General features: G+C 34.1%; 1 long non-coding RNA gene across 1 annotated transcript; it reads left to right on the top strand.

Annotated features, from left to right (window-relative positions):
- Positions 1-16,929: 16,929 nt before the first annotated feature.
- Positions 16,930-18,594, top strand: LOC126881681 (uncharacterized). Its single transcript, XR_007696961.1, has 2 exons — positions 16,930-17,266; positions 17,749-18,594. It is a non-coding gene; the product is annotated as an uncharacterized LOC126881681 (long non-coding RNA).
- Positions 18,595-23,141: the final 4,547 nt, after the last annotated feature.

The raw sequence follows: 23,141 nt of genomic DNA on the forward strand, positions 1-23,141 counted from the left end.
TTCACGATTTGTACAAATATCATGAGTAAAGGAAGGAAGGACACGTAGGAAATAGTTAAGGTAGAAAATAGGAAATAAATTAGGATAATGAAATAGATATACCGGAAAATTGTTTTGCCTCGAGAAAATCGGTTGCAGATGCAAAGAATTTTATCGAATTCAAAAGGCGGGGATTTGTTGTAGAATTGTTTTTTTAAGAAATTAAAAAAAAATTATAGTTCATCGTTAAAAAAAATTAAATTTATATCAAAGACCATGAGATCATAGATTCTTATCCCAATCTAATTTAGCTATTAAACAGTGTTTCGGGAAAGTGAAAACGATTAGTGATAATGATTCAACGAAATGAATTGGTACACTAACAAACAATTTGGGATTAGAAAGTGGACATATCGTTTGGCGAGAACAATAATGTTTTTAAAATGTTTCCGGGAAGGTTTAATGATGGTAAACACATTGTTTTAGTTTTTAGAAGTAAAAGTAGCATGTAGGAAAAGACTAATTATGATATTTCTTAAAATTTGACAAATTGGAAAGTTATATAGAAAAATATTTGGTTCTTAAGAAATGGGTATGAAAGGTTTGAGAGAGGCTTGTTTTTGATTGGGTGGAAAAGATCGGTAGAAGGGATAAGAAAGTTGGAGTCTAAATTTGCGAGAGAAAAGAGGGTCACTGTATAATGGATATTTGGTGAAAGCAGTCCAGTTTTCAAAAGGGAGAAATCAGTGTAGAGTGGTGTGATCGGCCTTTGCGAGCAGAATCAAGTTGAAATCAAATTGTAGACCGGTTGAAAAGTTAATTTTCCTGGTCCGAGGGAGATTCCTTTGTTTTGTCTAGAACGAGTAGCTGATTGATTGCAGTTAGTCATTTCAAATTTAAGAATTCAATTCATATGAATAAAAGTAAATTTTATTAAATGTAGTATGAGAAAATAATAATTTATTTAAATAATTTTTTTGTTAAAACAAAGAGATATCAGAATTAAAGTTTGATTTGTTAAGTTATATAATTTTTTTAGATTAGTTTGATGGAATGATTCATCAGCAATTCGTTCAATCCTAGTTCGCATTTGTTTTACCAAGTTAAATTTTATTGAGTGTTTATGGTAAGACCAATAATTCAGGTATCTACCTGAACTTATTGGTTTCATGTACCAATCAACTAAGATAGTATTATTTGTTGTGCGATATAATTTGGTGTCTAAAAAAGGAATGGAACCAATGGTCATCCTCTACTTCAACTGTAAATTGTATGTGAGGATCAAAGCTATTAAAAACAAATAACAATTCATCTGTACTATTAGTAGGTATAGCTAAAATTAGGTGATGGATGATTTGTTAGATATAGTTATTCCTGTACTACCTTTTACACCTTTCTTTGTCAAAAAATATGTAGATGACCTAATTTTAGCTATACCTACTAATAGTACAGATGAATTGTTATTTGTTTTTAATAGCTTTGATCCTCACATACAATTTACAGTTGAAGTAGAGGATGACCATTGTTCCATTCCTTTTTTACCAAATTATATCGCACAACAAATAATACTATCTTAGTTGATTGGTACATGAAACCAATAAGTTCAGGTAGATACCTGAATTATTGGTCTTACCATAAACACTCAATAAAATTTAACTTAGTAAAACAAATGCGAACTAGGATTGAACGAATTGCTGATGAATCATTCCATCAAACTAATCTAAAAAATTATATAACATGTTTTTAGACAATTCTTATCCTCCTGTAATGTTAAAACACTTATTATTTAACACTCCATCTATCCAACAATGGGAACCTTCCAGAAATTGTAGAAGCCTCGGAGGTGTAACCAGAGAAGGTTCCCATTGTTTTCATTCTGGTGGGGTGTAGAATAGCATTATGTTGTTTTATATGCCATTAGAGTGAAAACTTAGTCTTTTTGCTAGCAGTTGCCGCTAGGGCATCTATGCCATTTCGTTCGTTGCAATCCGGGACTGCACGCTGGGGTTTGTTTTGGTTGGACCGGGGAGAGCAGCATATGTGCCTCCTGATGAGAGACTAATAAGTTTCGAAACCGGTAGGGGTGCTTGCAGCACTCTCTGATTGGACTAGAATATGGTTCGGTTGTGTTTTCGTTTTGCAACGAAATTGAAAATGGTTATTCATTTTTGATTTACATTTACTCTGTGTGGAGTATGAAGGGAACCATTCTCGTTGGAACTTCACCGCGCTGAGCAGATGGGACGTGAATTGTAAATTGTAGAATTCCCTCATCTTCCTTAGTCTCAGCATCCGTATTGCTTGCAAATTGTAGAAGCCTCGGAGGTGTAACCAGAGAAGGTTCCCATTGTTTTCATTCTGGTGGGGTGTAGAATAGCATTATGTTGTTTTATATGCCATTAGAGTGAAAACTTAGTCTTTTTGCTAGCAGTTGCCGCTAGGGCATCTATGCCATTTCGTTCGTTGCAATCCGGGACTGCACGCTGGGGTTTGTTTTGGTTGGATCGAGGAGAGCAGCATATGTGCCTCCTGATTAGAGACTAATAAGTTTCGAAACCGGTAGGGGTGCTTGCAGCACTCTCTGATTGGACTAGAATATGGTTCGGCTGTGTTTTCGTTTTGCAACGAAATTGAAAATGGTTATTCATTTTTTTTTCCATAATATGGACTTTGAGTCTGTAAAAATTTTAACAAATGAAAAGAACTATCACAAAAATAACTTTTCTTGAAATGGCATTTATTTATCACAATGAACAGACAATTAATAAAAGAACAGATATTAAACAATTAACTGAGATCTATTCGTTCCTTCTTGAACTTGATAAAAACTTAAATGTCAATAAAGATTTTAGTTTAGATTCTAACTCATAATATACTACCTCTTTTCTGTCATAATTGACAATATATTGACATAATTGTCTCTAAAACCTTTCTGTGCGACGAATTTTTAATAGATTTTAATAATTAGTGGCTTTTTAACATAGTTATTTATAGTTCCATTTTTATATTTGTTATATTTTTCATTTTTAAAACATTCGCTGCAATTCTTTTTGTTAATGCCGCTTTTTTATACATTTATAACATCGTTGACTAAAATCTCAAACTGTTGAGTTGTTTTTTTAATACCCAGTTTCACTATTATGCCTTTAATATTATTTCAGCGTCCCTGATAATGTTAACGAAATATTGGAATCGTAGAAAAGAGTACACTGAGTCTTCCATTTCAGCTGTTACCCCAATAATTTGTAAATTGATGTTGTTTTCCGGGTTTGACTCCGCGTTGAATAATTTTGGTTTTGAGAAAAACCATTATTTTGACGACGTTTCGGCAAGATCTCACTTGCCATTGTCAAGTCAGGTAGTTCCGCTTCTCGCTGCTGCTTGAAGTAAACTGAATTCTTACTCACGATACCGTCACTTATGTAGTTGATCCAGATGGGGCTGCTTGCCCTGCGCGAACTCTGGCTCTTGTTATTGATCCAGTGTAGGTTTCAGTCGCCGGAGGGATGTTACGCGTAGATGTTGCGGCCTGATTTATTTTGGTTTTTTTCTTCAGTACCGTTTTCCATGTTGTAGGAAGCCGTTGCGCATCATCTCTTTGGTTTAAGACGTTGGGATTTCTTTCAATTTCTATCGATTCTCTGATTTCCCGTTTTCTTTTTATTTCGATGTTAGCTAACATTGTTGTTTGGTTCAGGTTTATTGTATGTCCTGTTTTTGCGACATGTTGAGCCAGGGATGACGTGGTTTCTCCCCGTTCGATAGCATTTCGGTGTTCTTCTCGTCTTACATGGATTCTTCGGTTGGTCTATCCAATGTACGACTTTCCACAATCCCCACACGGAATCTCGTATACACCTTGACTTTCTAACGATATTTTGGTTTTTGGTGTTGGTAAAATAGTTGAGATCTTTCTGTCCGTATTAAATATCGTTTCTATGTTGTGTTTTCTCAGCACTCTCCCTATTTTCTCTGTCGTACCCTTTACATATGGCAGAATGGTTTTTCCGATCGGTTTATCGTCTTCTGTAGGGTCCTTAATTCTTCTTCGAGCAGTTTGAGCTTTTCGATGGTGTATGTTGAGAAGCCGTTTTCTCTTAACGCTGTTTTCACATTATGCATTTCTTCATTTTGATGTTCTTGGTCTGTCAGTCTTTCGGATCTTGTAATCAAGGTTTTGATGACTGAATGTAATTGTGCAGGATGGTGATGTGAAGCAGCATTTAGATATCTATCGGTATGTGTCGGTTTCCGATACACTGTATGGCCTATGTGTCCGTCTTGTTTCTTTATTATTAACACATCTAAGAATGGTATTTGATCGTTTTCTTCCAGTTCCATAGTTAACTGAATTTTATGGTGGATATTGTTGATGTATTCTGAAAATGCCTTTAGTTTTTCTTCTCCGTGGGTCCAGATGATAAACGTGTCATCCACGTATCTAAGCCAAAGTTTAGGTTTTTATTCAGCTGTTTCTATTGCCCGCTGTTCTATTTCCTTCATAAACAAGTTCGCTATTACTGGTGACAGTGGGGAACCCATCGGTGCTCCCTGAACTTGTTTATATCTTTGTTCTTTATAGATGAAATATGTGTTATTTAAACAGTGTTTGGTTAGGTTTAGAGTATCCGGTGATATTGGATACTTTTTGCTTATGATGTCCAGTGATTCATCTATAGGAACATTCGTGAAAAGTGAGACTACATCGAAGCTGACTAATAAATGTCCCGGCTCAAGAGTCACACCTTTTATACGCTCGATGAAGTGGCTCGCGTTCTTGACGTAAGAATCCGCTTCCTCCGCGTATGTTGCAGCTGTTGAGCCAGAAATTTTGCAAGCGGTTGTAGAGGAGATCCGATGGAGCTCACAATTGATCGCAGTGGTAATCCTGCCTTGTGTACCTTGGGTAGGCCTTAAAATTTTGGGCATCTTGATGACTTCTCTCTGGGTATTGAGGCTTTGATCTTGGCTTTTGTTATTTTCTCTAGATATGTTTTCGGGTCTGACGAGATGCTTTGATATGTTGTATCATTTACGATGTCGTTTATTTTTGTTTCGTAGTCTTGAATATTCATCACTACCGTAGCGTTGCCTTTGTAAGCTGGAAGCACGATGATTTCTTTGTTGTTCTTCAAATTATGTAAGGCTTCTTTCTCTTCCCGTGTTAAATTTCTTTTTGGTGGTTTAGCTGTTCTTAATATCTTTGATACGTCTTGACGTATGATCTCGGCTGTTTCTGTTGGGAGATTAGTAATTATAGTCTCTACCTCAGTAATGATATTTTCTACGGGAATGTGTGTAGGTGCAACAGCAAAATTGAAACCTTTTGCAAGAACACTATTCGTGGCTTCATCCAGTGTCAGATTTTAAAAGTTATATACTAATTTGTTTGTTTCTATTTGTGATTTTTCTTTCTTTTTTGGCCGCTGTTGGAGTAACAAATTTTCAAACTTTTTAATTTGTTTGGTCTTAGTGAGATCAGCATCTGTTTCTGCTCGAAAGTTTGTCAGTTGTTCAAAGAAATTCCATAATGTTGGATGGATTGTGTTACTTAGTTTAAGATGCAGCTGTAATGATTCTGAATTCATTTTGTCGATGTCTCGTATGGTATCATGGATCGCTTCTCTAATAAGCGCCAGGCTTGCCCTTCTTAAAATGTTTTTCGATTTATAGTTGTTTTTGTGAAAAGTGAGCTTCATACAAGTCGGTATAATGCTTTCGTCACGGCAGCGTTCTAAAAACGTAAGGTTGCATAACAACGTCCTTCGTTTCGATCGTAGTTTTTCGTATCTTCTGATGTCTGGTAGAATTTCCTCCCTGTAGAGGTTAATTATGTTACATTTGAAGTTTCCGCGGGAGCTATATGTGCTTTCTGTTGTTTTCCGGGTTTGACTCCGCGTTGAATAATTTTGGTTTTGGGAAAAACCATTATTTTGACGACGTTTCGGCAAGATCTCACTTTCCATTGTCAAGTCAGGTAGTTCCGCTTCTCGCTGCTGCTTGAAGTAAACTGAATTCTTACTCCCGATACCGTCACTTATGTAGTTGATCCTGATGGGGCTGCTTACCCTGCGCGAACTCTGGCTCTTGTCATTGTTCCAGTGTAGGTTTCAGTCGCTGGAGGGATGTTACGCGTAGATGTTGCGGCCTGATTTATTTTGGTCTTTTTCTTCAGTACCGTTTTCCATGTTGTAGGAAGCCGTTGCGCATCATCTCTTTGGTTTAAGCCGTTGGGATTTCTTTCAGTTTCTATCGATTCTCTGATTTCCCGTTTTCTTTTTATTTCGATGTTAGCTAACATTGTTGTTTGGTTCAGGTTTATTGTATGTCCTGTGTTTTCTCCTGTGTATGTTGTGTTTTCTCAGCACTCTCCCTATTTTCTCTGTCATACCCTTTACATATGGCAAAATGGTTTTGCCGATCTCCATATATATATATATATATATATATATATATATATATATATATATATATATATATATATATATATATATATATATATATGGTGGATGTGTGAATTGTTCGTAAGGGGATTTTTCCACATTCTCTATTTCATTTGTTTGATTTAGTTACGTTTGGTCGGTAAACCAATAACTTAGATCTTTTGATCACTGAGTGTGTTTCAAAGATTTAGATCTTTTGTTTTTTTGTTTTTCACATATATATATATATATATATATATATATATATATATATATATATATAAATGATATGTAAAATGATGTTGGATAATCGAGTACAAATATAAAAATAAATAAGCAAAATCATTGGCTAACACTTGTAAAGTGAATGCGAATTTAGTTGGAAATATATAAAATGATGAAAGGTCATCATTCCATACATTTCTGTGCAACTATATACACCGGTGTTTCGGCCTATTTGGGCTTCGTCAGTATAGTGTAGCAAGTTAAAAAAGTTGTTTGTTAACTTGTAAAAGGATTACTACAGGAGCAAGGTTACCAATTTTGATCAGGTTGTTAGAAGACCCGCAGTCGCAAGGCTACAACTAACATTGCAAAGGAGGTAAAGCTACCTGAGGAAATGAAAAGCCATAACATTATTAAATAAAATGATGTTGGATAATCGAGTACAAATATAAAATAAATAAGCAAAATCATTGGTTAATACTCGTAAAGTGAATGCGAATTTAGTTGGAAATATATAAAATGATGAAAGGTCATCATTCCATACATTTCTGTGCAACTATATACACCGGTGTTTCGGCCTATTTGGGCTTCGTCAGTATAGTGTAGCAAGTTAAAAAAGTTGTTTGTTAACTTGTAAAAGGATTACTACAGGAGCAAGGTTACCAATTTTGGTCAGGTTGTTAGAAGACCCGCAGTCGCAAGGCTACAACTAACATTGCCAAGGAGGTAAAGCTACCTGAGGAAATGAAAAGCCATAACATTATTAAATAAAATGATGTTGGATAATCGAGTACAAATATAAAAATAAATAAGCAAAATCATTGGCTAATACTCGTAAACTGAATGCGAATTTAGTTGGAAATATATAAAATTATGAAAGGTCATCATTCCATACATTTCTGTGCAACTATATACACCGGTGTTTCGGCCTATTTGGGCTTCGTCAGTATAGTGTAGCAAGTTAAAAAAGTTGTTTGTTAACTTGTAAAAGGATTACTACAGGAGCAAGGTTACCAATTTTGGTCAGGTTGTTAGAAGACCCGCAGTCGCAAGGCTACAACTAACATTGCCAAGGAGGTAAAGCTACCTGAGGAAATGAAAAGCCATAACATTATTAAATAAAATGATGTTGGATAATCGAGTACAAATATAAAAATAAATAAGCAAAATCATTGGCTTAAAAATATAAAAATACTTAAAAAAATACAAAAACGAAGCCCAAATAGGCCGAAACACCGGTGTATATAGTTGCACAGAAATGTATGGAATGATGACCTTTCATCATTTTATATATTTCCAACTAAATTCGCATTCACTTTACGAGTATTAGCCAATGATTTTGCTTATTTATTTTTATATTTGTACTCGATTATCCAACATCATTTTATTTAATAATGTTATGGCTTTTCATTTCCTCAGGTAGCTTTACCTCCTTGGCAATGTTAGTTGTAGCCTTGCGACTGCGGGTCTTCTAACAACCTGACCAAAATTGGTAACCTTGCTCCTGTAGTAATCCTTTTACAAGTTAACAAACAACTTTTTTAACTTGCTACACTATACTGACGAAGCCCAAATAGGCCGAAACACCGGTGTATATAGTTGCACAGAAATGTATGGAATGATGACCTTTCATCATTTTATATATTTCCAACTAAATTCGCATTCACTTTACGAGTATTAGCCAATGATTTTGCTTATTTATTTTTATATTTGTACTCGATTATCCAACATCATTTTATTTAATAATGTTATGGCTTTTCATTTCCTCAGGTAGCTTTACCTCCTTGGCAATGTTAGTTGTAGCCTTGCGACTGCGGGTCTTCTAACAACCTGACCAAAATTGGTAACCTTGCTCCTGTAGTAATCCTTTTACAAGTTAACAAACAACTTTTTTAACTTGCTACACTATACTGACGAAGCCCAAATAGGCCGAAACACCGGTGTATATAGTTGCACAGAAATGTATGGAATGATGACCTTTCATCATTTTATATATTTCCAACTAAATTCGCATTCAGTTTACGAGTATTAGCCAATGATTTTGCTTATTTATTTTTATATTTGTACTCGATTATCCAACATCATTTTATTTAATAATGTTATGGCTTTTCATTTCCTCAGGTAGCTTTACCTCCTTGGCAATGTTAGTTGTAGCCTTGCGACTGCGGGTCTTCTAACAACCTGACCAAAATTGGTAACCTTGCTCCTGTAGTAATCCTTTTACAAGTTAACAAACAACTTTTTTAACTTGCTACACTATACTGACGAAGCCCAAATAGGCCGAAACACCGGTGTATATAGTTGCACAGAAATGTATGGAATGATGACCTTTCATCATTTTATATATTTCCAACTAAATTCGCATTCACTTTACGAGTATTAGCCAATGATTTTGCTTATTTATTTATATATATATATATATATATATATATATATATATATATATATATATATATATATATATATATATATACATGTTATATAAAACAAAATATGCACAAGATGGAATGCAACCATAGACACGTGTTTCTGACTTATTAGTCGTCATCAGTATGATATAGCTTAACAGGAGCAATGCAACCAATTTGTGGCTGTAATGTTAGAAGACCCTCAGGATTCGAGAGCAACAACTAACACATCCACGGAGGAAGCTACAGCTACCTGAGACAAGGAATGCCAAACGTTTAGAACGTTTTAAACAATCAAACAAGGAAAGGTTAGCGCGAGTTAATAGATATCGGCATGGCTCGCAATAAGTATGATATAGCTAAACAGGAGCAATGCAACCAATTTGTGGCTGCAATGTTAGAAGACCCTCAGGATTCGAGAGCAACAACTAACACATCCACGGATATATATATATATATATATATATATATATATATATATATATATATATATATATACATACATATGTACATGTACTTGTTTTTAAGAATTTTAAGTTAACATATTTTTTCTTTACAATGGATACCTCCTTTAAACGCACACTTTATGCGGAACGACTACTGTCCGTTCAAGGGAGAGTTCACTATACTTTTTAGAATATTCCAAGAAAGTGCTATAAACCTTTTATTTATATACCTAAAATGTACTATCACACATCTTTTGAGTGTATGGAAAGAAAATACCTACTGTGTTATACTGCTCAGAAGTTTTCATCTTCTGCGGCACTGCAGCTCAAATTGAGCCTTGGCTTCCTTTATTTTTTGCCTCCACCATTTTTTGTCTATGGCTGCTATTCTCCATACACGGACTCCTAAAGTCCAGTTTTATCTCATCTAGGTTCTACTAAGTATTATCTTTACATATTCTAATATTCGTATTTCATGTGAGAATACACCTAATAGTAGGGGAGGAAAGTATGCTTGAAAGGAAAGTTGTGAAGATTAAGCCCTAAAACCAAAAAAAGTTAAGTAAAGTTTTCCATTGAAGTAGGGACTTTCCATTTTTTAATTTAATTTCCCATTTCCAACAATCGTTTTTTTCGATTATAACGCTATCTATCCATATTCGAAAAAATGTCTCGAATAAAAGTTACTTATTTTTACGTAAGGCTCCTATTTAAGATTTTAAAGTAACCTCCCACCCACCTCCGTGAGTGGTTGTTTTTGGTGTCATTCAATAGATTTTTCAAAAATATTGAATACGTGTATTTTGCAGTTTTTCGATTTGATGTTCATTTCGCAAAATATCGCGGTGTTCCTATTTAAAATTTTAAATTTACCCCACCCATCTCCGTGGGGGTCGTGTTTGGTATCATTCGATAGATTTTTGAGAAATATTGAAAACGTATTTTTCAGTTTTTCGATCTGACGTTTATTTCTCGCTACCTACACAAGCTAGAAGAACAATTGGCTGCCTAAATGGAATACTTTGGAGCTCCGAAATAGGAATACAGCGAAAATACAATATCTATGAAACACTTATTAAAAGCAGCCTACTTTACGGAGTAGACACTTGGAGAATAACCGAGAACAACAGGAAAAAATTAGAAGCTGTAGAAATTGATGTGTTTAGAAGATCGTTAGGTATATCCCGTAGGGAAAGAGTTCGAAATGAGGAAGTAAGACGACGAATTGGAATAGATGGTTACTTAACAGACATTGAGAGGAAACAGTTGATTTGGTATGGTCATGTTCAAAGAATGGAAGACACAAGATTGCCCAAAAAGATCATGCAGGGGGTACCACCGAACCGCAAAAAACGAGGAAGACCCAAAAAGACATGGAAAGAAGGGGTAACCAAAGCAATGAGTACAAGGGATCTTAGAGATGGCCAATGGGATGATAGAAGGACGTGGAAGTTAGGCATCGGACAACGTCGAAAGACGTTCTAAAACCGATATATACATATGTTTATTTCTCGAAATATTCGCTTTTTTCTTGTGAAACTTTGTGACTCGCCTATTTACATTTTCTTATAACTTGAAAACGGAATACTCGCAAAAACGTAATTTCGAATGGTGGGATTATCCTTCTATAATACTTTCACCCCTACAGTTTAGTTTTAAGGCGGATCCACATCAATAAAAATTTATGTTGTACGTTGTATTTGACAAAAATTTGCTTGTGTGCGTTGAACTTTTTATTGATGTTGACTGCGCGCCGCATACATACATTTTTATTGATGTGGACCCGCCTTTAGATTTAATTTCACCCAAAGTGAACGTTTGCCCCTGCGGTGTAGGTAGCCAACATGAATATCTTTTTTTCTTTGTAAATTTTTTAATTGTCATGATTTTCAATTAAAACCAGTTTATTCATAATCCGCAAACGTGGAGCAATTAGGTGATATGGTTTATTAGTGATTTTACGGCTTTTTATACCCAGAAAATCGAAATTTATTTTTAGCGCTGCGCCGATATATCAACTTTTTATTTGCTTATATCTCGAAAACGGAAATTCCGCAAATGAAATTTTGATTGGAGAGATTATCCTCAAATGAGGAGAAATTAAATGATATAGTTATTGTTATTTTTACAGCTTTTGTGGTAAGTATTGTGGTAAGTGCAAAAACTAATATTTTACAGTACAGCCATTTGAAAGTTCTGTTGGACAGTGTGTGTAGGTCTTAATTTCTATCAATTTAGTTTTGTGTAAGTTTGACTACAGAACCGTTATCTATCACATAGTTATTAGTTTAACCAGGTTTACTTACTTTTAAATACTTAAACATAGATTTTTGTACTTATAGGTATGTACTTACCACATGTGGAGTTTCTTATATTGTACATACCCCATTTGACAGGTATTTACTAAAGCTTCTAAATGAAATGAAATAACAAATATAAGGAAAAATTGTTTAATTAGCAAAAATAATGAATACAAATATTTATTCATCATCAGAAGTATCATTCATGTTACACCAGGGAAGAGAAACCATTTGTGGTAAGGGCACATACAACATTTGGCTCACTTAATTTTTCTTATATTTAGCAGTTAACACATTATGTCAACTTGTATTTCTTACACGTTTCATTATTTGCTTACCACATTTGTGCACAATAAACTTTGGGTCAAAATAATGTACTTGTGTACTTACCTCATTTTCTAAAAAAATTGTACTTACCACATTTGTGCACTATACCATCGATATACACTTTGGCGCTGTCTCGAGAAATTTCATTTTGATATAACTTGAAAATTAATTATCCGCAAATGAAATTTCGAAAGGTGATCCTTAAATCAGAAGGAGTTATTTTGATCATGGTACATACTACTTTTAGCCTTACAGTTTAGGTTTACCAAAAGTAAAAATTATTCTGGCTATGGTGGACATTCCTTTGCCCCTACAGTGTAGGCAACCAACATTAATCTGGTTTTTTCTTTATAAAATTTTCAATTTTCATTATTTTCAATTAAAACCAGTTTATTAATAATCCGCAAACGAGGTGCAATTAGATGATATTACGGCATTTTATACCCTGAAAATCGAAATTTATTTTTAGCGCTGCGCCGAAATCTCAACTTTTTATTTGATTATATCTCGAAAACGGAAAATCCGCAAATGAAATTTTGAATGGTGCAATTATCCGCAAATAAGGTGCAATTATTTTAGCTATAGTAGAAGTAAAAATAATGACTTTGAAAAAACCATTTCGGTAACGTTATGACGCTGGGCTTTTCATTCACAGTCATTTGTTTCGAGCTTCTTTGGTATTTTGTATAATCCGTGTATATTAATATTATACACAGATTATACAACATAATGCCAGAAGCTTGAAACAAATGACAATCGATGAAAAGCCCTATTAACTGTACCAAATACTATGGACTGTAATACATACAACTTTTTACATTTCCCATTACATTTGAGGAAGCAAAAAAATAGCGCCATCTAGGCGGTCTACGGTGATAACCAGACCAATCTAACCTTACATTTATAAAATTGCTTTATTATTAGTAAAAGATGGTTTTGCTAGTTTTCGATTCAGAGGGATGCACAATCGCTGAACAGCTGTTTCCACCATTTCAGGCTTTTTCAGTAGCGCTAGCGTGCACTCCTCTGAATCGAAAAATAGCTCAACCATCAATTTAAGGTGAATTTGAAAGATCATTCAAATTCCCATTGGGACGCGATCCAGCGACATCTCTTAACAAATTGAAGAGTCTCAGATGCAGAATTCACCATTAAAATGGTAAATAGTTATTTCAATCTGAGACTTTTCGTGTTGAAAGTTCTTTCTGGTACATCCTTAGTCTGCGACTTTAACAATTTATAAGACCGCAGACGACGAATATAGAAAACAAAAAGGATTCCTTGCAATCACATTCCATTTTCATTCGTCTCGGAAAAGGACAGAAGAGGAACTTTCTAGTAGTCAAATTTGAGTAAAGATAGAAAAGTAAAAGATGGTTTTGCTTGTTTTCGATTCAAAGGGATGCACAATCGCTGGACAGCTGTTTCCACCATTTCAGGCTTTTTCAACAGCGCTAGCGTGCACTCCTCTGAATCGAAAAATAGCTCAACCATCAATTTAAGGGGAATTTGAAAGATCATTCAAATTCCCATTGGGACGCGATCCAGCGACATTTCTTAACAAAATCGAAAACAAGCAAAATCATCTTTTACTTTTCTATCTTAACTCAGAGTTGAGTACTAGAAAGTTCCTCTTCTGTCCTTTTCCGAGACGAATGAAAACGGAATGTGATTGCAAGGAATCCTTTTTGTTTTCTATATTCGTCGTCCGCAGTCTTATAAATTGTTAAAGTCGCAGATTAAGGATGTACCAGAAAGAACTTTCAACACGAAAAGTCTCAGATTGAAATAACTATTTACCATTTTAATGGTGAATTCTGCATCTGAGACTCTTCAATTTGTTAAGAGATATCGCTGGATCGCGTCCCAATGGGAATTTGAATGATCTTTCAAATTCACCTTAAATTGATGGTTGAGCTATTTTTAGATTCAGGGGAGTGCACGCTAGCGCTGTTGAAAAAGCCTGAAATGGTGGAAACAGCTGTCCAGCGATTGTGCATCCCTCTGAATCGAAAACAAGCAAAACCATCTTTTACTTTTCTATCTTGACTCAGATTTGAGTACTAGAAAGTTCCTCTTCTGTCCTTTTCCGAGACGAATGAAAACGGAATGTGATTGCAAGGAATCTTTTTTGTTTTCTATATTCGTCGTCTGCGGTCTTATAAATTGTTAAAGTCGCAGATTAAGGATGTACCAGAAAGAACTTTCAACACGAAAAGTCTCAGATTGAAATAACTATTTACCATTTTAATGGTGAATTCTGCATCTGAGACTCTTCAATTTGTTAAGAGATATCGCTGGATCGCGTCCCAATTGGAATTTGAACGATCTTTCAAATTCCCCTTAAATTGATGGTTGTGCTATTTTTCGATTCAGAGGAGTGCACGCTAGCGCTGTTGAAAAAGCCTGAAATGGTGGAAACAGCTGTCCAGCGATTGTGCATCCCTCTGAATCGAAAACAAGCAAAACCATCTTTTACTTTTCTATCTTTATTCAGATTTGAGTACTATAAAGTTCCTCTTCTGTCCTTTTCCGAGACGAATGAAAATGGAATGTGTTTGCAATGAATCCTTTTTGTTTTCTATATTCGTCGTCTGCGGTCTTATAAATTGTTAAAGTCGCAGATTAAGGATGTACCAGAAAGAACTTTCAACACGAAAAGTCTCAGATTTTTAAATAACTATTTACCATTTTAATGGTGAATTCTGCATCTGAGACTCTTTAATTTGCTTTATATTGTTTTTGTATAAGTGTTTGAACTATTTTTATTTTAATTTAATTTAGCAAAATTAGCTTGTTATTCAAAAATTTATAAAATTAAATTTGAATGTTTAAGTCATATTTAACGTTGTCACAACGTAGTTTCACCTCAAGCCGACAGTGGCGCTAGTGGCAACGTGCTTCCAGGTTTTTTATGTGGGAGTTGGATGTATTACAGTCAATAGTATTTGACTGTACCTCGCAGAAACATGTAGTATCCGCTGGGAGCGTTAACTTTGACACGTGGTCATGTGGTACACTGTGGCTGTCTGTGGGACGATCTTATGTGTATTCCTTATGGGTGAATTGCAAAAACAAGAGATTATTTAAAATATTACTATTAATTTTGTACAATTGTATCAATACATCATAAGAAATTTGCTATAAATACTATATATAGTAAAAAATGTCTGATATAATACATAAATATAATAGGAAGAGATTTTAGGTTAACAGCCGAAATGTGAGGATACGGCTGTCAACGGACAACGACGTAAATGTAAACAAAAGTTGCAAAGCCAGAATTTGCCCAATTTCAAAGCCTTTTTAATTCCTATAGTTGAAATGTTGCTTCCTCTGCAGATTTTTCTGCTTAAGTATAGGGTTTTTAACATCATACCACCATAATTCGGTCTTAAATTTTTATGAAATATAGTTTTTTAGTGATATTCACCAAGCAAAGTTTACAAACTTTTGTGAACCATTCTATTTTGTACAATAAAAATGGTAATGTGCTTTGCCCCGGATTGTACACAATATTGTGAAAGAGGGATATGTAGATTCTTTGTTGTTCCAAAAGATCTGGTTAAAAAGAAGAATTTAATTACTAAGGTAAGAAAATATAGTGAAGAGGAAGAACTGAATTTATCGTTTTTAATTGATTCACAGACGGAAAGACAGGAAACCATCTGTCTATTCTTTGTTGGTTTGCTCTTGCCACTTTGTGAATTCTGACCAACAATTTTTGAGCACAACAAAGCCAAAGGTTTTTTGACAGACAATCAACCTTTACATCCAAATTAAATGAGTAATTTTTTTTAAACAAATTCACAAAAAAAATTCACTTCTGACATTTTTTTTATATCATTAATTTGGGTCATTCCGAGCAAAAGAGGTCTGTTGTGCTTTTTCTGTAAAATTTATTGTTCTCGAGTTATACGCGATTTAAAATTTGAAAAATGCGAAAATGACAATTTTCAAGGCTTAATAACTCAGTTAAAAATTTATTATTATGAAAGTCAGAAAGTCACCAAATCAAATTTTAACGACCTCCCTACAAGGTACTGAAGAAATGTTTTTCATTATTGTATTACTAAACTGTTATTTTTAATTATTAACAATGAGCGCTAGGAGCGTATTGGGGAGGCTGTCAATGTGAGTGCGACTGAGATACACCATTGGACGATCGGAATGGAGGATCTTACTCGCACTCACATTGACAGTCGCCTAAATACGCTTTTAGCGCTCATTGTTGATAATTAAAAATAACAGCTTAGTAATAAAATAATGACAAAAATTTCTTCAGGATCTTGTAGGGGGGGCTTTAAACTTTGATTAGGTGATTCTGACTTTCATAATAATAGTTTTTAATCGAGTTATTAAGCCTTAAAAATGGTCATTTCGCATTTTTCAAATTTTAAATCGCGTATAACTCGAAAACTATCAATTTTAGAGAAAAATCACAAGAGACCTTTTTTGCTCCGAATGACCAAAATAATCTAAAAAAATTTGTCCGGAGTGAAGTACTTAGTTATTTATAAAACAGTTCGTGAAGTATGCTTTTTGCGCACGCACGCGATGTTTAGAGCACGAGCGGTCCGAGTGCTATACATCGCCTAAGTGCGCAAAAAGTACTTCACGCACAGTTTCATACAATATTTTATTTACCAAAAAACAAATAAAAAAACTGCAACTCTTCGTCACTGGAATACATTCCTATTTTACAATTTTTTAGAACTTTGACATTTAAAAATTCAAACTTCTGTCAAACTCTAACGATGCGTGATACGTATCGTCACTTTATAATAAGCATTACAAAATATTTGGAACACTCTCACTAGGTATGCAACCAACGTTACAGACACTTGTTTTGAAAGTTGCTGTTGATCGACGACAAAGTTGGTAACTTTGGGGAATTCAGAACCTAGAAGTTGGTTTGTGTGTCGATACGGCTTCCGGCTGACGTGATTGTCATTGTAGAGGGACCGGATCGTCACTTCAATCTCGGCTTTTGTGGAAGCCAGACCTCACACCAGTGGCCATTACGGAGAATATAAAATTTTGGTTGAAATGTTTTAAATAGAATATTAATTTACGTGAGAAGGAGTTGTTTTGTTTTTGGTTAAGTGTTTGAAAGGAAGAGTTTTTGTGTTCCAACACCTTTTTTTGAAGAGTAATGGGTATGTATTGAAGAAATGTTTTTCATTAAATAAAAAAAAATAACCCTTTTATTCATTCTCAATATCTCATATATATTATCTTTAAATGAATTGTTATTCTTCAATCATCAGATTTGCAATATTTCAATACCATCGCACTTATTTTTTCTACAGAGAAAAGAATTCTTTCTAACTATATACTTCCCGTTCAAAATCAGTTTGGAATCAATGACCATTCTTATTCTCTCATTTATATAACTCCTTAAAGTAATCTTTATTACCAGATTCATATTTACTTGTTCAAATACTTCCTTATATTCGTTTAAAAAGGCTCTTTCCAGTCAAGGACAATCAAGGTCACTGACATTTCAAGCAAGTACATCAAGCTTAATTTTTTACTTAGATTTTTTCTCTGTCAAGTTCTGATAAGGTGGTACACCTTTTTGCCTAGGCCTGTTCTTGTGTGTTCAAGGCAATCCGCTGATCAAAGGTTTTGTTTTTAGCCACTGGTGGAGACCAAGATTAAGTCACCCCAAACAAGTTTGAAATGGAATAGACAATCATTTTGGGTTTTTGGGCATTGGATGGAGTTTAGTTTTGGTTTATTTTCTTTGGGAAAATATATAGTTTTCCGGTGCTAGGAAGTAGCTCCTTGTCGCACCTCATCTTCATACCTTCTGGTTGGTGAGAAGTACTTCCCCTAAGGTAGGGAAAACCGGAAGATACCTTACTTGGCTCTCCCCGTATCAACTACTGGAGTTTGGAGAAGAAACAGTCCTGCATTTAGTAGAAGCGACAGGTTTTTATTGTTAAAATTTACATTTACAATCCTTTTGCCTAATATTTTTTTTTCAACTTTAACATTTTTAATAACATAGATAACCTTAAAAATCATGTAAATTCAACTCTTCTAAAATCAATTCACTTTATCATATTAAATATTTTCTTTTCAACAAATTTTAGGTCATTTTCATTATTGTATCTTTATTTAAAATAGTCCGGAGATCATAACCTACCTGGTAAGATAATGTGCACACTATCGTAAGGTTATTACCTCATCTCTTTAATAGTATTTATTTCATTCGTAAGTATTGTCCGGTTCGTCATTCTGATCAGATACGAAATTGTCAACCAATGTTGTAATACTCTTTAATAATAAGTTTTTGTACATGCATATTCAAATCAACTAATTGTCTTGGTATAATAAATTCAATCCATTTTTATACTGTAATATATAGGTTATAGACAGGAGCGTACTAGCCTAGTACGTCAGGTGTTAGCTAGTTTGTATAAATTGTATATAGGGGTTATAGGTAATTTTTTTCCATTAAACTGGTTGGTTGTACATACTTATATGTTTTATTATCCTACCACTTTAATAGTCTTAGTTAGGTACAGCATTATAGGTCACGTGGAGAAGAATTTATTCAATTCTTCCCTGGCGCTCAACACTACTTCTGAATATCTTCTTAGTCAATAGTTCTTTTCTTGTCATTACTCCTTATATTAATTTATTTTCTTTATCATTCAAGTATTTCAGTAGGTACCGTCTTACTAGGGCGTGCAAATACGGCCTGACCCTTCCCTGAGCCCTACTGTTTAGTCTCTTCAATTTCCAGCTAGCCTATTTCTGTAAAACTTTAGTCATTTATTAAGCTACCCCATTCAAACAGAATAATCATACGTTACAAAACCACAAAACTGTCAAAATTTTTTGTAATTTATTGCTCACATGTCATCACCATGACAAGGCGAAAGTTAAGGATATTTGATTATATGAAAGTGTGCTAAAAACAGTGCGAAAAAGTAAATTCCATTTAAAATACATTATTACTTCAGGCACACTTTAAACCCTTCATGTACTGCTATCTATATTTACAATTTTCACACAATAAAAACTTATACAGTAGGAAAATGAAATAATACTAGGGATGGCGGTTTTTGACAAAACACCGGTTTTCGGTTATACCGGTTTTTTTGCTTACGGTTTAACCTGGCGGTTATAACCGGCAAAAATAAACCGGTTTTTGGAAAAACCGGTTTTTGGTTTTTTTGAATCCAATAGGTTACAAAGTTACATTTACAATACACTTTAGTTTGCGATACTCCATTCGACTCGATATCAATATGATCGAAATTAGTATTTACTATCGAAAGAACATGTATTACTGTTAACACGTTTGTATATTTGTAGAATAAGTACATTTTAACTCATTTAATACTTCCTGTATGAGTGTATCGTTTTGAAAACTTAGCGAAATTCTTGGAGATTCGTATTCGTAATCAGTAATTCGATATTCATAGTCAGAGCATTATTTTTGGTAATCAGAAAAAGTCATTCACCCACTTTCAATGTCAAGAGAAGTGTGAAAAATAGATGTTTGCGTCTAATTCAACCAGATCACTTCTTATGTAAATATTATGATTACAAATACCTTTTTAAGGAAATATTATAATAAAACTTAATAATTGTTTCTGGCTGATGTGAGATTACACTTTCAGTTTGCTTCTGTATTTTATAAAATAAAATAAATTTTGAATTATGGTTTTGTTTGGAATAATTACTTGAGAATAATAATTATGATTGGGACCCAAAATAATACCTAACCTAATCCTAATCACCGGTTTTTACTTTAAAAAGAAAAACCGGTTATAACCGGGACAAAAAAACAACCGGTAAAACCGGTTATTGCGAAGTAAAAAAACCGGTTTTAGGTTTAAACCGGTAGGTTTTTCCCATCCCTAAATAATACCCATGAACGAACATATAAAACACGCTGTATTTTCCTGTCACCGTGTCACACAAAAAATTGGCCAGCGCAAGTACATGTAATAATTATTGTTACATGTACTTGCACTGGACAATTTTCTTTGTGACACGGTGACAGGAAAATACAGCGTGTTTTATATGTTCGTTCATTAGTATTCTTTCATTTTTCCGACTTTACATAATATGAGGTAGAGTAGATAAGAATTATTTTTGTGAATTTGGTTAACAAAAATTGGTTAAACAATTTTTCGACCGCGGTACCGCCTGATACTGTGTATTTGTTATACGGATGTATTTGTTTGAGTAAGTTTGTGCAAAACAATCGAATCAGAATAATTTACCTAACGGGGGCGACGTTACAGCCTAGACTAATAAGTAGTTGAAACGGTCAAAACAAAGAGACGCACACTCATCAAAAATGCACGTGAGATTATACTCTTATAAATTATATAATCTACTTTTACTAACAAGAGTCAACTTCAACTAGTAAAAGTTGATTTAAATTTTTCAAATCAACTTTTACTGCTCGTTTCAGTTGGAGTTGACTCGAACTAGAAAAAGTCAACTCTAACTGAGAATCAACTTGAACTGTAACATATACAATGTAAATCCCAAATCATTATTTTCAAAGTTTATACATTGTAAATTATGATTTGGGAGTGCTCCTAGCAGCATTTAACGTGTCTTGGTTTGTTTATTTTTACTGCATCTTGATTGTAAATTTAGTATAGTATTTATTGAGAAAATACTACTTTAGCTTGCCATTTTCATTATAAATGATTTCCAGTAAAACAGTCATTCTCTTTAGATATTTTATTCCAAAACAAATTATTTATTAAGTGCTTAATCTTTTATAATTTTGTCTTAATAGAAATACCTACTTCTCTATCTGCTACTATTGACCTTCAGGTAATTTCTTTTGCTCATATAAATACGACGTTATGTGCTGGTCTCACTCAGGTTCATTTGTATAGGATCTGCCAAGTGAAATCTAAACAAACCTAGTTGGTAAATAGGTTTTCTGATTTTTTGCTTAATTCTCTGTTCACATTTTTGTTAATTGACTAACTCATTTGCTAATTTTCATAATATATTTGTTTGATAATTTGATTCATCCAATTAGATAAAGCAAATATTTGTGGGGTATTTATTTTCTGTTAATGCTAATTCATTGATATATCAGCAGTTATGTTAAATAATAATTTCTCAAGTTTCATTTATTGGTTTAAAAATTTGTTAATTTTATAGAAATATTTGGGATTCAATTAATTTAACAGAAAATTGTATTTTCTGATTAAGGGGTGTTTCAATTAAAACATTTTAGTTATAATTTTTAGTTCAAAAGTAACCTGTAAATTTTTTTGTACTGCCGACAGGGTATATTAAGGTTTTGTTGGCTTGGGTGGTAGGGGCCCTTCATAAATTTATGCTGCGGGTTGTCTACATCTCAATTTCTCTTCTAGGCACCCAGGAGAATGGCATGGCCCTAACCCTCAAATATGAGTATTATAGAAAATTAACAGTTCCCCAGGCAACCATCCAATGAGAATCGTAGAAAAAGTAACAGTTCCCTAGGCAACTATCCAATGAAAATCTTAAGGCCATAATGAATTGTATCACCCGAATGTCATTCTCTAGGGGCGAGGAAGTCTCTCAGGCTGGGTTAAATCACTATTGTTTACTTGCAAGAGTAATTGTCAACATTTCTACAGTTCCACAGGTGACCATATTGTCTCTTTTTGGACATACCGTCTGACGCCTTCTGAAGAAGATCTTGGGGTGTAAATAACCCAGGACAGCACCATTAGAAGCCGTCAGACCACAAGCTAAATTCCTTATTAAAATCTATAGCTTGCCTATAAACAGAGACAGACTATTTTTATATAAAATAAAAACCTTATTTTGTAAAAGGTGTATGTATTTAAAATCCCTAAAAAGGGCTGTATCACAAAACGTTTTCGGAATCAATATTCCATCATCAGTGTTACCACAGGTTTACATGCTTTAAGCCACCAAAATGTACGGGTAAAAACCCTTAAATTGATTTTAGTTGTCACCTAAACTCTGCCATGTAAGGTTCGACCTACAATTTTCCAACCAATATGGTTGATGTTATGTGATGCCAGGGGTTAATCTGGAAATATTTTTAACATCCTTCAAAATCAGATAACATAATGTAACCCCAACTGTTTAAAATCAATTTAAGGGTTTTTACCCGTACATTTTGGTGGATTAAGATTAAAGCATGTAAACCTGTGATAACACTGATGATGGAATATTGATTCCGAAAACGTTTTGTGATACAGCCCTTTTTGGGATTTTTAATACATATACCTTTTACAAAATAAGGTTTTTATTTTTTGTGATTTATGGTATACAGCCAGTACAGGAATTTTTTCTTGTGATATTTTTATATAAAATAACTTCATTAGTTCTAAAATGTAGATCTTGAATTGTGACCATAATAAAATGAGAAAATAAAGTGTTTATACCGAAGTTCATTTCTTTTTACTTTACTGATGCAGAGGAGCAGAATACAAGAACCCATAAAGGTCTCAGGCTCGCAGTGTTATGTTGGCGATGTTATGTTGAATTTGTTTCTTGGTCCAATGTTGGCACTTGGAAATGAATTCATTATTTCATCATCAATATGATCACGACAATGTATTGAAATTTTGTAGAAATCAAATTCAAAATGTGAAAAATGAAACATTAGTCGGTACTTTCCAGGAGGCTTTACCAGGACCCAGTACCTCTCGTTGCAAATCCACCTACTTCTCCAGTGAGAAGTGAAGAAGAAAGTCAACCCGGCACTGCCAATGAAGCTACAATGTCTACGAGGCGGCTCGTGACAATTTCAGTTGGTGGGGCCTGGGCAGCATATAAATGAAATAAAGAATGAAAAACATGGCTCAAAAAAATATATACAGGTACTGTACTGAACTGACCCAATAACACGCACACACATACTCATACAACCCCAGCCTCGAGGGACATGTGTGTTCCAATGGAACAGTGGGACCCACATGTCCGAAGGTCAAACCGGTCACACTCCGTAATGAAGTGGTACCTATCTGATCCTCAAGCTATACCACCACTTCTCCCCATCGAAGGACATAACAAATG

Source organism: Diabrotica virgifera, chromosome 1 (genome assembly GCF_917563875.1).
Source record: "Diabrotica virgifera virgifera chromosome 1, PGI_DIABVI_V3a".
NCBI classification, from domain to species: Eukaryota; Metazoa; Arthropoda; class Insecta; order Coleoptera; family Chrysomelidae; genus Diabrotica; species Diabrotica virgifera.